At 40.5% G+C, this 13,820-nt stretch overlaps 1 protein-coding gene across 2 annotated transcripts in view; it reads left to right on the top strand.

Annotated features, from left to right (window-relative positions):
- zfhx3b (zinc finger homeobox 3b) overlaps positions 1-13,820 on the top strand; it is a 309,986-nt gene that overhangs the window by 29,779 nt on the left and 266,387 nt on the right. Inside the window, exon 1 of one of the 2 annotated variants that reach the window (XM_053864695.1) lies at positions 3,740-3,946. The exons of the other annotated variant lie outside the window; for it this stretch is intronic. The gene's annotated coding sequence lies outside the window, so the exon portion shown is untranslated. Of the gene's footprint in view, positions 1-3,739; positions 3,947-13,820 lie in introns of those variants that run through there. 2 annotated transcript variants of the gene reach the window in all.

The raw sequence follows: 13,820 nt of genomic DNA, 5'->3' as shown, positions 1-13,820 counted from the left end.
TCTGTTCACCTCTTCCTCTGTGCTCATGCTCGCACCTGTTAACTGCAACGTATACGTGAGTGCATGAGCTGCTCAATCCACGCTCTAAACTGGAGTAATTGTGAACATAATTATCACGTTTTCTCTTACACGCTGATTAAGATTCCCTCGTCCCAATTAGTTCATTATCTTATAGGTGATTAAAGTAATAAGCTGGCTGTTAAATAAGCTCTTTTGCTGAAGAATGTATCCTTATTAGCTAATGAGCTTAATTACATAGATTCATACCCAGGGTGTAATTGTGAATATTCCCACCTGCACCTTCACTTTCACACTATTATGAATAATCACTGGATCATTGTGTCTTCATTAGGTCATAAGCTACATTACCGTGTTACGCATATTTATTTGAAAAAGCTCAGACATGGATGTGCTTTTTTTTGATGACAAAGACTTGATCGAAATAAAGTATATATTTTACCAATAGTTTTCCGCAGATTTAATAGGTTTTATTTCTTATTTCTTCCACATCGATTGGAATTTGCTTTACTTAAATTGTAATGAGTCATAGTGCATGGAGCAGACACCGAAAAGTGACTGCATATCTTTTTGTCTGATGACTGCTAGATGGATATTAGGTCAGTTTCAAAGAAACTGCAGCTCAAATAAGGTCAGCATGCGTTGAATCAAGCTGAATCAATCAGCATTGTTAGCCTTCAGTGGAATTCATCCATTTAAAGCAAAATAGCCCAAGATCAAATGAGGATTCGGATGGAAACTCTGGCGGTGTTATCAGTGTGTGGATGGCTGGCAGCCTTCTCTGTCCCTGTGTGTATCTGTGTTGCTCCCCCTTCAGTGTGTGTGTGTGTGTGCGCGCGCGTGCTTGTACGTGTAGCCAGTTTTACTCTTACTACCTGTGAAATCGTATTTCACAAAGATGGATGCTTTCTCGTGTATTCATGACAAGCAGGGAAACAGTCACCTCCAAAACTGTTTAATATTAATGCTGTGCAGGATACATATGTTCATATACGCACATATCTAGCACCATCTTAAACCCACACTTTTTTTTTTCAATCCAAAGACAATGCATAGCTGCTGTTTTGCTCCCGCTGATGATGGAGAGCGGTAGTGACAGCGCTGCTCTCAGTTGGGTTGATGCATTACAACACAGCACTGCCGTGTTGCGTAAATTCTCTGTCTCTCCTCATTGAGAGCATGTAGGCTTCTTATCTATAGCGTGATAAACCGGTGCACTTTAGCTTCCCTACTGTACTGCTTTAATCTCAAGAGTTTTATAACCACATCCATGTGTCGTCTTACATAGAGCACTGGCTTCTTTGAGTTGCTGTCAACAATCCACAATCCACAATCAGTGATTTTACGGGATGAATCTGCATGATCTCATGACATATCCAAAATTCCTGACCTCAAAGCTGTAAAAGACCTGGAACAGTGTAGGTTGGTTGTGAAATAACAAACGAGATGTTATTTGGAAAAGCATGTGTTTTACATTTGTGTATAGTGTTTTGTTGATGCGTGTTTGTGCCATACTTCCTGTTTATTGAATTCAAACCAAAGCTAACAGTTCAAAACTTAGTGGTTGGCAACAAAATTGAAGAATAATAACCCAAAGAATAATAAATTATATATGGTTTGTGTCCGCTGAGTGACTCAGTTCTTGTAAGTACTTGCTGTTTTAGAGTCACTGACATTCACTCATGTGTCCCTTGTTCTCCTCTGTGTGGTTGTTTGCACATGATGGAAGAAATTATTTGTCGCTCTACTATTTGTGGCAGCGCAACAGTATTTCGATCGATGTTCCAATCCAAATCAGCTCCAAGCCAGCAGCATGGACCCATATCTTGCCAGCAAATGACTGGGTCACTTACCGATCCACAAGCTGCCTCCATGTTTCCAACGTGGTTTTGTTGTCACTGGCAACATTGGCCCCAACTTTTTCACCATCTTTCCACGTTCAATCTCTTTTTGAGGTGGTACAAATACTCTTGGTGGAACTTTAACAATGACAACATTATTGCGATTCATTTATTTCAACAGAAAAATAACATTTTATTTTATAAAATTGAAATTCTTATACAAATATTTTCAAGACATTAAAAGAGCTTTAGTTTAAATAAGGTGATATAAAAACTTGAATATAGCCACCATCGTGATTTATAGTGCTATTGTCAAACTGATGCAAAATAAACAATATTTTGTTGTTTAAATGTATTTATGAGTCCATCATTTGATTCAGTAATATGTAGCAACTATTCTTATACCATTAAACTGCGATTAATTGAGATGAATTAATCACAAATTCTGGAATGAACTAGATTTTTTTTAATTGAATCCCAGCCTTAATAAATACACAATGTTGTGAAATTTCACACTATCACACACCCAGTGATGGCAAGACATTCTCACTCAAATGGAGCTAGGATGTTGAGGTGTTGACCACGTTTGAATGAAACGTTTCCTCTCAGGAAACAGCGTTTCTTGATGTTCAAAAAGAAAGGTTGGGGTAAACATTTGAATGTGAGGTGCATGACGGTCGTGAGCTCTCATTGTTCGCTAACTTGTGATGACTCTTGGTATATACAGTATCCTACGTGACCATGAACTTGACTCACTGCGGCACAGTGTAAGGAAACCTCGACATGCAACGAGGAAGACTCACTTCTGCATCACCCCTGGATGCACACGCTCACAATGTTCTACCAATTCCTGTGTCAACCAAATCACCAAGTGATTTCATGGACTGCTGCTGTACGTACACTGTCTATTCTTGAGCTGACGCTATTCAATGAAATCTGATGAGCACCCTTCATGGACGGACCCTGTGTCAACTCAAGGACATCCAACATACAACAGTGCCGTCAGACTACACATCTTGTCAAGCCTTGAGACACAGAAAGGAAGCTGTTGACTTTTGCCATGGAGAGGTTCCTTTCCTGTTTGCATTCATTCGTTGTTGCCTCCTTTATTGCTCTCTATTGTAGAACTAAACTTAGCCACCATGCCATAGCTCCAGGTTGTGTGGAGTTTCTGCACCTTTGCTGAGCCGGGGAGGGAAATCACAGTCTGTGGAAATAGGGGTTCTATTCAGAGGTTGAGTAGAAAGGATTTTTGTGTAATCCTATGCTAAATTCAGCATCAGATCTTTTGGGGAGTTGTGTAAAACCCAGTATGTTTTTCTTGTCTTTGCGTTTCCTCCACACCTCAGAAAATGATGATAGCGCATGGCTTTTCAGCTATTTTACCCTCAAGGCAAAATGTACAAGGCTGCTTGGCGGCGTTACCTCTTCCTAGAGACAGCTAACGCCCTCAAAGGATGCTGATGTCTGGTGAGGGGGATGCCTATGAGCAGAAATTGGATGAGAGAGGGCTTTTGGATCTGGTTGGGGGTGTATGGTTTGATTTGGGTTTGGGGGTGAAGATGGGGATGGTAGAGGGAGGGAATACATGTTTGAGTCAGACAAAAAAAAAAAAAGTCAATTTGGTCTCCCTGTTCTTGTAGGACATTAGCTTTGACCCTCCCTTGACTCCTCTGTATTTCCTCACGAGCACTCGTGTCTTTGAGCAGATCTGCAGGATATTGCACCAGCTGTCCTCTCAAGGTACATATATATATATAACCCAAGAAATACTATATGTGTGTATATGTCCACACTGTTGCAACAGGCAGACACTGAGGGAGGAGAGAGGCAAATGGAGAGAGAGAGAGTGACAGGAAAGGCGAGAGGCAGGAAGAGAGAAAGGTAGAGTGAGAGTCAGACTGAAAAAGGGAAAGGGAGGGGGTGAGCTTTATATGTTGCTTACATGTTTATCATGCAGAAAAAAAAATAAATTTAGACTTAAAAAAAAATAACTTGAGGATGGCTTGAGAAGTGTGTCTGCAGTAGCTGCAGCCAAAGCCCTGACCACACTTCCACTTGTGCTGAGGAGACTGCAGGCGACCCGGGTAAGTTATGGGCTTTTCTTCCTTTCTCTGCCGCTCCACGCTGCTGATTACGATGCTACTGATTGATTGGTTAGAGGCTGTGGATTATCACGGGCCGCTCGTCACCAGGTACCTGATGATGAGAGAGCGGGTAGGGGAGGGGGAGACGAGGAGGGAGGGAAGTAGGGCTGGAAATTAGATGAGCATGGCCAGCGCTCACATCACCAGATCGCGCTAACTCTAATGTTCCTGTTTGCTATTTCTTAAGACGTTTAAAAAAAAACAAGAAAAGAGGAGAATGTTTGTGTGTGTGTGTGTGTGCGCGCACGTGCTGGGGTCCCCACCAGTCAAGCCGACGTGTGCTGATGAGGCTTAGGGGAGGGGTTTGCTGATGAGGGGAAAGCCAGAGGGGCCTTTTCGTGAATATGTAGATGAGGGGCATTTGTAAATGGGAGGGGGCTTGGACGCGGGCGTGCGCCACGCGCTTTACTGTTTATGTGTTCTCCATAGGGAGCCTGATCCTCAACAGATTGCTGGCGTTTTGTGTGATCCTGCCGTCGCTTTGTTTGGGGCTGACAAAGATGGAGAAAGACGAGGGGAGCCAAAGAGGGGAGAAGTGGAGGGAGAAACCCGAACGCAGTTAAAGAGAAGGGGGAAAATGGCAGCGGAGCTTTAGGGCATATTTTTACCCCCATGACAAGATGTGATGATTGCTGTTTTGCACCCACCCTCCCGCCTCTTTACCTCCCCAGACGTTTTTCTAAGCCATTTGCATGTCAAAGCACTGGAGGACATTGCACAGATTAGTATGAGATGACATAATGATGTAATGAATTAAATGCTCCTGTTTAAGCGCTGCACTTTGCTTCAGTGGGAGGCGAGGACCGGCGGCTGATTGACAAATGTGAAGGAGAAGGAGAGGAGAAGATGCGTAGATTTTCACTGGAGTTTGGTTTCACTGTTTTTTTTGGAGAAAATGTTTTCTTTTTTATTCTCTTCTTTTTTTTTTTTTTCAAGAAAAAATGTTTGTGGAAAATGAAGCTATTGAAATAATGACACTAGTCCAGGTCATTTTATAGCAAATTAATGGCAAATTTAGCCTTGACTCTTCATTTAAATTCATTGGAAAATTGAATAGATATTTTCTATTAAATCAAGGAAACAATGAAATGATCATCTAAACATACTAATTCAACCTTTTTCAATTTGTTTTTGTTGTGATAGTTTTAATTGAATTTTAGTTTGCCCATTGTTGCAGGGTTTTGTCTTTAGAATATGAGGACAATGACTTGATGAATTTGATGTCATAAAATATTTTACTGCATTGGTTTACAAGTCAATATGACCGACAGTTGCAGTTGTTGTTGAATTGGCTTGTCTGTATGTTGCTGAGTTTTATTTGTAAGAAAAGTTGAAGGCGGTTTGTAAAGGCAGCATTTTCCTCTGGGTCTTTTTTTTTTTTTTTTTTTTTACGAACGAAATAGGTCTAAGCATAGAAAAAGTTCAACATGGAGTACACATACTCATAACTGTCCTTTCTAACCAGAGCTTTGATTTTCACCTGCACCGTGTTGAGTATGACATCGATTGTTGCGCCGGCTGAAGCAATGTTTTTATGAAGCTGAAAAGATCTGAGACACAGCACCTGGGTCTCTGTGGAGAAGCATCAACTATCTGTCAAGCACATGAGTTTGTCATTTCTGGCCTGCGTCTCCTTACTGAGGTCCTAAACAGTGAGCACAATGTGTTACGCAAATGCATTCACTTGCTTCAATCACTTGTAGCATCTTTCGATCGGTCTCTTCTGTGACTTGTAGCACACGCACTGATCATATTTTCACTCTTTAAGGTGGTTCATTCATTTATAAACATTTTTGTATGAGTTAAATTTGTATTTTCTCAAAATTACTCTTCAAATAGCTATTGCTATTCGTCTCAAAAACAGAAGCATAATTTGACCATTACATTTGAAGTTGGTTTTAAAGGACTGTTGTCCTGTTTGTTTTTCTGTTGTGAGTTTTTGAAATACTGGGGCAGGGGATTTATGATTGCTGTCCACCTACAGTGTGGCCCCACGGCCACGTCCAGGCGGGTGTGGCTGTGTGGAGTCAGCTGGCTGGTGTGGGGCGTAATGAGTATGCACTGTGACAGCTGGGATAAAGTGTATAGATGTGTTTGGTGGGAGTAATCAGCTGCTGTCCATGGGGTGGAAAAGGGTGATGTGAGGCTTTATGACTGCAGTCTACACATGCTCGCTCAGACACGCACACACAGCATGCAGACACACACGCACACAATACATGTGCGTGCGCAGTGGTACACACAGCGGCCTGTTGGGACTGCATGCTTCACCTCACCCCTGCACTGCTTCACAGCTCGCTTCTGTCTTTTGCTTTCGCTATGAATGTATTTTTGGTGCTTCAGTTGTGTGGTGAAATGCAGTTTTTGCTTTACAATGTGGCATTTAAAAGCTCTGTTTTTAGTAAACTGTTCAGATTTTATATTCTCCTTTCAGACCTGTTCTTTGTGTATATTTAAATTGTTCTAATGGTTATTATTTGGCTTGCAATGATGAATGGACTATCTTCTTGCCTTTCCTAGAGAAGGTTGATTTTTATTTATTCAGGAACTAAGCTGAGTAGTCGGTTGTTGGCCAAATTAAAGATGTTTTTACAGTTATATTTATAGATTTTGCATCTGTGCTTTGGTGTGCATGAAAGTATTCAGCCATACTGAGGGGATATTTGTTAAGATAAAAGCAAAATTTAAAAGTTATCATTTTATTTTCCAAAATCTGACAAGTTTTCGTCGTCTCCATTTCAGTTCTGAGTTGGGTTTCCTCTCAGTCAGACTCAATGGTCATGACCATGTGTGAGAGTATGAGCCCTCACGTCCTGAACTCCTGGACCTGTCACTCTGGCCTGCAGTTTTCCACATCTCTTCCAGGCTCTCGATGGTCAATGAGGAGAATAGGCGGGAAAGAGGATTATTGGTATTGATCTACCCAGGGGGATCATTAGGCATCACTATCAATTCACAGCTCCAAGCGCACAGCACCGGTCGGCACAGACATTGCCAATTTGTCCCTATTAGAGAAGCCAGTTTCTGGGCGTCTGCAGTGAAAGGCTGCTCACACCCGAGAAGAGCCACCAGCCAAGACCTGGCGCTGGTCCGAACACGGTCACGTTAGCATCTTGTGAAGCTGCTAACGTCCCTTTTGGCACACAAAACTTCAGTATCAACTGATTTTTTTTTTCGAGTATCTTTGATATATTCCTCTCCATTTTACCAAGGTCTAATAGAGGTGAGCTTATCCAGCGTGGCCCACTCATCTTGGTAAGCCTACTGTTCTGGGCACCAAAGCTGTTTCTGTCGTTGTCTCAGACTTTAAGTCACTGCTGGGGACATTACCTGTAAAAGGTGGGATCACTGGGGCGCCATTGGGAGTGTATTGAACCCAGTACACTGCAATGAATGCGAGCCCGTTTGAGTACGCTCGATAAGTATGTAGCAACGCTAGCCTTTTCTGCTTCCAAACATGCTTGATGTCATGCAAATTCACTTTTACTGTGTACATACACAATGACGTTATTCCAGCAGCACTGACAATAGACGTGTAGTAAAAGTAATGCAACAACAATACTGCAACGGTGTGCCGCTAAGATGAATAAAGTAAAAAATTAATTAAAAACCCTAAAAACAAACAAAAAGAAAAGGTTTGTTTCTACCTGTTTTTGATATTTTTGACATTATATTATATCATGTATTGTATAATTATGTTGTACAATGTACATGAAATATCATGCACATGTAATATCAAAGAAGTCTTCCCTCCTCCACACACTACCCAAAAAGACTGGACAAACCTTGTCAGTGACCAAGCGGGTCAGTGAACAGCAGGTGATATTTTTCTCACGGCCCTTGACCTCTGCCTGGCCTCCTTTGCTTCTGCCGGACAGAAATCTTAATCATGCAGAAAGCAGACACGTCTGTGCTTATGTTAATTCCAACATCACTGAGCGGACCCTCTTTTTTTTCCAAGAGCATATTTACAGCTGTAATAGACAGATGTGAAAGAAAAATCTCCCCCAGCTTAATAAATGGTTTTATGGTTGGTAAAGATTTTGTCGTTTCAAGCTGTGGGCCATTAAAGGGTTAGCCTCGTGTCAAGGGCGTCCACTGGCTCTCTTAACTGCTGTAATAAATAATGGTCAACATTCTCAAAAATCATTTGGGCTTCCACTTTGCCCTCATTCCCCTCAAACATATATGACAGCCGCAGGAACACATGGGTCCTCCAACAGGGTTCTGCTGGTGGAAATCAAAGGCCGGATGCTAATGACTTCAGTCTGGACAAAGTGCTACAGTGCTTTTGAGCTGCTATTACCCAGTCACCGCGTTCCTTTCACACAACCTTATTCACTGGCAGCTCAAACGCCGCTTTGTCGTCCTCCGTGGCGGTTGGCTGTGACCGCACGAATAATATAGATCAGCTCGGTTTTCACCTCGCCGATCAGAGGCTTTTCTAAGGTAAAAGAAATGTTTACAAAAATGAAGCCGGGCGTCTTAAGGATTTAGGACTGCATGGTGCACGGTTTCCTGTCCTGACATGGGAATAAATACTCAAATGACCGTGCAGAGAAGTACACTTTCAATTAAGATTCCATTTTGATTCCTGAGCAGTAGGACAGAGCCACCAAGAGATGGCAGTGTGGTCTACCCATGAACCCCCTTTTAATCACCTGACTCCAGCACACACACAACCGCTGTCCCGTGTTTGCTTGTTTAAAACATTTGACGACGTGTAGACATGTCTTCCTCCGTGGTGGTGTGGTCTGATCTTCTCTCTGACAAGCGTGTCTCTCTTAATTTCCCCACAATTCCTCTTTAATTGATGTTTGTCCGAGCACAAGGAATATATTTTCATTCATAAGCCCATGAAGCAAGCTATAAATAATACCTGTACTAAATGCATATGTTGGCGCATCTGTTTCCCATATTTGATACGGTCCTTTCTCTTGGTGTGGACTGTCTGCTCGCAATGCACAAATGAAAAATAAACATGGAGACAGTAGAAGCATGTGTACGGCCAGCCCTCAGCAGATTCTACCATCGCGAATGTGTGATCTGTGTGTGTGCACTCGCCCGTGCGTGTGCATGTATCTGAGAATGTAAAGTACAGGGAGCATCGGGGAAAAAAGATTGAAAAGAAAAGAGAGACGGACGAGGCAGTTCTGGGGCCCTGGGTGTTTTAATTATCCACTGCTCTGTCATTCGGTCAGAGCTCAGTGTCTTGCTGGCTTTTATCCCTGTCTCATGATTTCAGCTGTACCTTTATCCCTAAGCCTTTGGCTCCTCTGGCCAAACAAAGAAAGGAGATGGGACGAAAAAGGGGTTTTACAACAGTAACTACACCACCATTTACCGTTTATATCCCTCCGTTTCTTCTTCTTTATGTAGTGTGCTGAGAAGTAACCTTAATAAAGTGACCCCGGTGAGGCCTTCTGGCTGCTGGCTTGACGGATCCTCTTATATGAGCTGAGAATCAGTCTAGTCCTGCTCAAAATCCGAAGCCAAGTGCTGGCAGCCTCCTGAGCACGAGAGGTGAAGGAGCACGTATTTTATCTTCACTCCTTCTCGTAGCTTTTTTTGTGTTCGAGACGAGATCATCGAAATGCCAAGCGTTCCAGGAACACTTGTCTGATAACACTATTGGCTGAGGAAAGGCTAGCGTGGATGGGCACTGTGGTCACATGACCTTGCTGTAGAATATCCCTGAAGCAGAAGCATTTACACGCTGAGCATCCGAGTCAGTTTCGCTGAGTTTGAACGTCGTGATAAGATACATGGAGTGTGATCGCTTCGCTCATTGAAAACTCTGAGTGAATGAAACAGACGTTTTCTGAATGTCAATATTTAAAGTGTCTTGAAATGGCTCAATATCCGACATGTTATATAATCACATGCTACCCAAAGACATATTATTTTTGAGCAGTTAGCATTTTTAGAATTTAAAGTAATATAATAAGTTATCTCTCATCAAAGTCAACTCCAATTGCTTAATTCTCTGCTCATATGGAAGTTCTTGACTTACCTTTTTGATACCTTAAGAATGAGTTTTACCACTGAATAAACCAATATATAAATATGATGACCTTAGCTTTCATTTTGTTTGTTCTAAATGTCTTTTGAACAATGAATAAAGCCAGTGCAAGTATGTTGAAATGTACATCTACCTCATTGTTCATCCTGATTGTAGTTAAAATGCCACTTAGTTTTGAATTTTTGTGTCCTAAAATATACAAGTGAGTAGGGAAAAAGCAGTTCTCTTTGTGTGTACTTGTATTTAGTGCGGATGTGTTTTGTTCATATTTCATATTTTCTTTTTGGCCATAGTAAGTATTTAAGATTATCTATGTCCTTTTTGAATCAGTAAATGCTTTACAGTTATTTAGCCTCATTTAAAATGGGATAATGCAATTTCTCCTCTTCTGGTTGATATTGTGTGTTTTATTTTTCATTTTGACACTAACATAACCATGAATAATTTCTGGAAAATCATATTTGCATATGACATGTTTTCTATTTCCTAAAATATGAAGGGAATAAGTACATCTGCTGTGTGCGCATGTGAATTCTACCTATATATTTTTGGACGATCGTGCATCTCCATGACAACATGGTTTTGATGTTCGCTCCCTTCCTGACATTTGAGCATTTGGGGTTGGCTCATGAATTGCCTCACCTCTCCTTCAGTCAACATGTCACATGACAAAAAAAGTGTGTGTGTGTGTGTGCGTGTGCGCATATGTGTGTGCGTGTATGTGGGTGTGTACATTGGTGCAGTATGAGGAATCTAATGGGCGTCTGGTCTGATTGTCCTCAGTAGTGGCAGTAGAGACAAAGCAGATGAATTGTGCAATGGATTCGAAGAGATTGGAGACAAGTGCATGTCAGCAGCCCCTCCATCTACCCCTCCACACCCCCACCCATCCTCCAGGATCCCTCCCTCTCCATCTCTCCGGTCTTTTTGTCTGACATCCTGAAAAAAGCCGGCTTGACAGCGGAGCTCTGCTTGAGCAAAAACATAAAAAACAAAATGCAATCCTGACACATTTATCTTCGATATTAGATATTGGTGTCGACGTTCAGTGTGTTGGTCCCACAATAATTGTGAAGCATTGCGTGACAAATGTACACAATATTAATCACTGAGTAAACATCAGGCATATTTTGATTGGCACTGTCTCGATTGCAGAAAAGAAATGACAACTTTTAAACAAAACAGATTTGCGGACGGAAAAGTGTCTTATATTCTATTAAGACACAGACAAAGTGATATATATCCACCCTTCAGCATTAGCTTCAGATTCTACTGGATACTGTAGTCAAGGAATATTTGAGTTCTCCATGCAGTGACATGTCCGACACGTTGATTGTTGCATCTTTTTCACCTTCATTTATGAATATTTTTCAACATATAGTCACATGACTGACAAATACTTTATAATGCTCTCAGAATTTTTATTTTTTAATTTTATTTAGGCAGCATTATGGAGGTATTTGCTATATTCATATGTTTTGTGGAGTATGGACTGTTAGTTGTGTGATCCTCATTTGCTAAGTCTAATGAGAATATGACAGAAATCCAGGCAATGGAGCTGAATCTAAATCAGTTATTTCTCATTTTTTTATGGCCATCACCCATTATATCTTAGGTCGTAGGTTGGACTGTGTTATGAGGGGATAGTTGTACCTTTGTGCAAGTAGCCTAGTTATCAAGTACTTGATTTAAATTTGACTGACATAAACTATGGACTTGTTGGCAACACTTTCTAGATGGCAAATTATGATCTTTTTATCAAAATTAATTTATGTGAATTGAAGTAATGAAATGGAACAGATGTGATAATACCTAATACATCTCATCTAATTTTCATCTCATTTTCACTTGTTTAGCAGCCACACTTGACTTCAAAACCAAATGATGTATATGCTGTCAAAAGGTCTTTATTTTTTTAACAAACTGAAGCACTTCATTTCAATCAGAATGTATGGAATATTTTTATTCCATTCCTGGGAGCTCCTTGGTTTTGAAACACGACCAGCCAGCTGAAATGAAAGTTTCCAGTTTCCACAATTTGAGGACTATAAACGCTGAGTAAACCCCACAAACCAAAGGGATTTGAACCAAAAGAGTTCTTGGGAGGAAACCTGCCCTCTTTATGACCTGCTAACTGAAGCAGTCCTTTTTGACAATATTATTCCAACGTGTGCATACTTGATACTTTTTCAATTGCATAGAACAACTAACACGGTTTTCATAGAATCTTAGAATATACCTCTGAGGGAACAATCCAGACATCTTTGGGGAAAGACAACACTAAAAAAGGGCATGCATTACAAAATGTTTTCAACCTCTTCAATCCTGATGTGACAGAAAATTTGCTGAGATTCTTATTAAAATGTCAGATTGAAATAAACTACAACTGCTACTGGGACAACTAAGAAATGTGTACAATTATACAATACTGCGAAGCAGACAATAAGAGATAAATCGTGAATGTCAGTGGTTACAATATGTAAAAAACAAAACAAAAACATATTTATATATTTACAATCTATTTTTTCTATTACCATGCAATACTTTATGGACACAAGAGGCATCTTTATTGTATTTTCTTGTCTTGATGATCATGAGCATGGATGATCGATTACTGTCATTTCCATTTTGAATTGTAGCTCAACAAATGATACTTAAATATTGTTGCTTGACATTGTACCCAGTGCTGTTGAAATTGTAAAAGTATTCAAAGTATCTGAACTATATTGGCTATGGCTTCTTGTCTGGACTGACAGAAAAATGTACGTTTGAGAATAAAACAGATGATGATGACTATCAGAGCTCATATAAACACAGAGACACACATCTAATAATTAAATATCCTCTTGTTTAATATATATTTTTTATGAGGAAGATACGTAAATATACTGTCTGGTCGGGCTTTTTTTTTCTGTCAAGTGGACACCTTGATGGCACCAGCCTGCCAGCTTTTGTTTTGTGTTGACTGCATTTATTATTCATCTTTACATCACTCTGTATTTTAATATGAATAATGGAAGAGGTATCAGAGGAGGAAGAGGGTTGTGAGAGAGGGGTGCCACACAGCATGTGTCCTTGGCTGTTCTCTGCACTAGAGTGGAGTGGTGGTGGGGGGTGGGCTAAAGGAAGAGAAGGGCTGACGGACTCTGAGAGAGTCTGGCTGTGCCTGGTGAAGGGCCATGATTCTGGGTCTTGCACTCTCTCTCTCTCTCACTCTCTCTCTCTCTCCTCTGCACCTCCTCCTGCCTGCCTGCTTACCTGGCTGGATCTCTTGTTGGATTTAATAACAGTGTATAAATCAAAAGCCTCCTGTCAGCCACACAGCCTTCATTAAATTCAAATGGGCAACGGGTCTCTTTGGATCCAATTTTAATAAAACGAAGTAATCAAATATGGTTTTAAAAAATGGGTCATCATTTCACATCTTTGCTGTCCAGTGGTTGCAAAACCTGTTTACCTATATATATATATATATATATATATATATATATATATATATATATATATATATATATATATATATATATATATATATATTTATATATATATATGGATTGTTAGAAAACAGTCTCCTTCTGTTTTCTAACAATGCATTGGCTCAACTCTATTGACAAGACCACAATGGTGTTTATTTTTTCTTTTTTTCCCACTTAACAATTACAGTGACTTTTCTTTTCCAATGACATGTACTTTAAATGGCTATTCTTGGTGGTAAAATGGACTCAAGGTGAGTTGCCTTTCATGTGGAATAATGTGTTGTGTTGGAAACGGTAAGACTTTTAAATATATCTG

This window comes from Synchiropus splendidus, chromosome 5 (assembly GCF_027744825.2).
Source record: "Synchiropus splendidus isolate RoL2022-P1 chromosome 5, RoL_Sspl_1.0, whole genome shotgun sequence".
Classification (NCBI taxonomy): Eukaryota; Metazoa; Chordata; class Actinopteri; order Syngnathiformes; family Callionymidae; genus Synchiropus; species Synchiropus splendidus.
The sequence above is the reverse complement of the archived record's forward strand: the minus strand, read 5'-3'. Positions and strand labels throughout refer to the sequence as shown.